Source organism: Chelon labrosus, assembly GCF_963514085.1.
Source record: "Chelon labrosus genome assembly, chromosome: 3".
Taxonomy (NCBI): domain Eukaryota; kingdom Metazoa; phylum Chordata; class Actinopteri; order Mugiliformes; family Mugilidae; genus Chelon; species Chelon labrosus.
The window spans coordinates 21,654,904-21,659,471 of NC_140339.1; positions in this window are offsets into that span (position 1 = coordinate 21,654,904).

Here is a 4,568-nt window from a genome sequence, read left to right on the forward strand (position 1 = left end):
TAACGGCGATGGCACGCGAGTGGTGGATCGGACAAACACTGTCTGCCGACGATGTTTCATGGAGGTCCGGTACGTCGCTGGAAACACATCAAACATGCTAATGCACATAATACGGCCCCGATATGTCTGTCACTGGTGCGAGGAAAAAAAACTTTTTTTTTTCCCCACCTTGGAACCAACAGGAAAATAGTTTGCCTTTATACAACAAAAAGCTGCTCTTATTCACAACAAATAAAGAATTGCCAGTTACCTTCCTTAAGTGCAAAACAGTTGCTGTATCACAAGCAATACTTTTCAAAATATAGAATTCTCTATTAATAGTACAAAAAAATAACTTTTGTGGACTGAATTCCACATTTTCAGGAAAACAAATAACAAAGTGCCTTTAGAAATAAATAAGACTTCTTTTAATCAAAATCCTTTTTTCACAGATTTCTGTACTAGCAGGTCATTTAGTTATTATTAGCGGTGGAAAAAAGATTCGGATCCAGCTCATATAACCGGCCATCAGACGACTCAAGAATCATGGATCTAGACGTCTATTTAGCCTGCGCAGTTGAGTCCACATTTGAGTGATGTATAATAAATACACGGCACCATTCAAACATCTTACATCTCACTTGGCAGAGAAACAAAACGCATTTGACCACTGGCAAGCAGCGCAAACTAAGGCACTCAGCCACTCATTCACGTACGCACAATACACGGAGAAGCGAAATTTAACCGACTAATAACCGCTGCTCGTGCATCCCCGCTTAACCGAGAGTCAGCAGCCACTCTCTCGGCCGACAGAGAAAATAAACTTGTCCTACTCATAACCGCTACTCGTGGATCCCTGTTTAACCGAGAGCAGGGATAAGTTTAGTTTTTTCTGCCGAGAGAGTGGGCGAGTGAAGCGCCATTCTCATCTCGGCTCATATCAGTGAGTGACTCAGAATGATCTGAATCCCTCGAAAGATCCGGGTTTTTACACTATTAGTTATTATTAATAATCGTTTTTGAACATTTATGAATCGTAATCGAATCGTCATGTGTCGCATCGCGATGAATCTAATAATCGATGTATCGGCACACCCCTAGTTTCTTATAATGAAGTTACGAAAGTTGCCAGTTGCTACCTGACTACCTCACATTAAACCCCTACAAGAAATTGTGCTTTTTCTTTTCCTCTGTGTGAACAAAATGAATGAATGGTATGAGGGCCCTCCTAATGCATTTGCTTTATGTTTTTTTCTATTTTTTACTTTTATAACAGGAGGTGGTTTTTAGTCTTTCAGACTATTGGTGTCTGTTCAAAATAAATGAAAAAAAAGCTAGTTTTATGTGTGAATCTTGTTGCTTTTTTCCCGTTGTACCAAACCCGCACCGAACCGTGACAGCCACACCAATGTACGTACCGAACCGTGACTTGTGTGATTACCGTTACACCCCTAATAAGAACCAACATCTCAAACTGAGTAAAAAGCCAAAGAGATAAAAGTAGTCAGTTTGCAGAGTAATCATCAGCTTGTTTAAGTGGCACATAAATTTGACAGTTGTCAGTGTAAGAGAAAACTTAGAAACATTACCTTGATATGTGGATAATTCTCCAGATGATTAGATGTTTGTCCTGAAGTCTCTTTTGTATATCTTAAAAGTTTACGTTCAGTTCAATTCCAACAAAATTTCTACCAAACTCAAATATCACTCACTTATCCATGAAATGATGTGAAATGCCACATCATGAGTGCAAACAAGTATGACTTTTTAAAAGATTTTACTAGCAGTTGGCTGGAACCCGACCTCGTCAGTGTCTTTCAGTGTGTCAGGCAATCTGTCCTTTGTCCTCCTGTATAAATGTGACACCCATAAAGACAGTTCAGGCTCAGCTCCCCCGTCTTGTGTGCTCCAATGATGATAGTTTATAAAAGCTATGGAGACCAGGAACTTTATTTGGACACTGGCACGAAACAGTGAGCTGATATGATACCTGCCAAATTCAACTTAAGTATTTTATTGTGTATACGTGTCTGTTTAAGGAAGTATAATCAAAGTCTTTCAGTGGGCAAAGATTTCAAGTTATCTTTTCATATTTTATGAGGGGCAATAAAAAGGTACAAGGTTCATGTACGCTGATGTGCAGTCCAACGCGCACACACACACACAAACGTGAGCTCAAGCGTTTCACTTACTTCTTCACGTAACTGCTTGTACTTCAAACACACTCCATCTCTCGCTCAATGTCAACATTTTTAATTAACTGAGGCCAACAATTAGCTACGTGTTCTTTGTTGAAGATAACCTGGACCAATGAAAAGGCTGTATGGACGGTCTGCTTGAGTTAGTTTCAAAGGTCGGCTTGAGTATGTCACTTCCTTAAGACATTCTTCTCGGTATAATGCCATCATTACGTATGTCTGAAAGCCCAGTGTAGTCTTTTGGATTAAGTTTAGTGTATTGGTATATGTTTATAATATATGCTCGGTAAGCAGTGGTCCAACTGCAGAGTATGATCTGTTCTGCAGACCTGAGCCAACTACACCTGAATCATATTAGTCAATATGTGTGCCCCCACCTTATACCAGGTACAGTGGTATACATGGAGCTTTTTTTACTCTTACAAGAAAATATTTCATATTAGCTAAGCCTTCCTTTCTCCTCAAATCCTATCATTTACAGTAATTTGACTTCTGTATGTACCACATGCACAGCTCAACAGATGGTTCAACTTGCCAAATTGCCTTAGACAGTGAGTAGAGTCTTTAAAGTTTATTTTCTTTATTTATTTTAAACTCCAGAACCAGAAACCCCCTGATTTGACATACAAGTATACACCAATCAGGCATAACATTATGACCACTGGCAGGAGAAGGAAATAACATTGACCATCTTATGACACATCACTGCTCCGCTGGGAAACTTTTGGACCTGGCATACGTGTGGATGTTACTCAGACATGTACCACCCACTTAGACCAGACCAGGCACACCCATAGCAATGACACTCCTTGATCCCCAGCAGGATGCGGCCTGACACAGACACACACACAAAAACGGTTTAGGAACAACTCAAAAAAACATGAAGAACAGGACAAGGTGTTGACCTAGCCTCCAAATTCACTAGATCCCAAACTGATCAAGTATCTGTGGGATGAACTGGAACAAGCCTGATCCACAGAGGCCCCTCCCCTCAACCCGTAGGACCCAAAAGTCCCCACTAACAACATTCTGTTGCCAGACACCACAGGACACTCTCAGAAGGCCCATGTCCATTCTCTGATGAGTCACAAGTGTTTTGGAGGCACAAGGGAGACCTACACAATATTAGGCATATAGTCATAATGCAGTGGTCCAATTGCAGAGTTTGATCTGTTCCTTATCTCACTTTTTAATAGGCACCAGTGGAACCAAGACACTGTTGTTGTACAACAGTCTAACTTAAATCTAAGTTTATGGTTTCAAACTTTCAAAGGTGTTTGTTTGCTTGGTGTTCAACATTTCAGTTAGGCCATTTGCCATTCTTTTGGGCATTACACAATTGCAACATGTAATATGGATATCTTTTTGCCCGTTTGTCAAAAACATTAAGAATAGGAACACAAATTTTATTACTGGTGTCTGAACCCAGCAGATCTATACCTTGTCTTCTTGGAATCATAAATTCATTTTCAAAATTCTCTGGCTACAGGGTAAACTGGTCCAAGTCTGAGGCACTCTCCTTAACATCTTATTGCCCTTCTACTGTCTTCCATCCAGGTGCATTTCAGTGGCCTCAGCAGGGTATCATGTATCTGGGTATCCGATTTCCTAGACAGCTGAAAGACTTGGTCAAAGTTAATTTTGACCCATTATTACAAAAAATTTCTTGTGATGCTGAGAGATGGGCAACTCTTAATTTGTCTATGGCAGGTAAAGTTAATGTTTTGAAAATGAACTGTGTCCCCAAACTTAATTATCTTATTCAGTCCCTCCCCTTGGAAATTCCCCATTGTTATTTTAAAAGGTTTGATAGGATAGCCAAGATATTTATTTGGAACGGAAAGTGCCCCCGTTTGAACTACAACAAGTTAAGATAAGATAAGATAAGACTTTATTCATCCCTGTGGGGAAATTAGGGTGTTACAGCGGCAGGAAACAACAGTGCAAGATGCAGAAGATACAAAAAAAAACAATAGAATAGAATATGGCAGACAAATATGTTATGTACAAAAAATATTTACATATTGCATCAAAGAGATTCACAGTGTCTAGTCTGAGTTGAAACAACCAATTTGTGTGGACTGAGGAGTTAAAGTGTTAAGGAGGTTAAATATAAATATGTTGACATTCATGAATATCATGAATAAAAACAACAACAAAACTCCAATAGGAGTTGAATTACCATGTATTGCAACTAGTAACTAGTAACTGATGGTTATACTGTACACTGTGCATGAGTCCTGGAGAGAAGCTCAGCAGCAGAAGAGTTAGGAAATGCTGATGTTGAAGAGTCGGACTGCTGAGGGGAGACAAAAGACCTCCGGAAGCGTTCCTTCTTGCACTGTGGGTGCAGCAGTCTTTGGCTGAAAGAGCTTCCCAAAGTCCCAACGG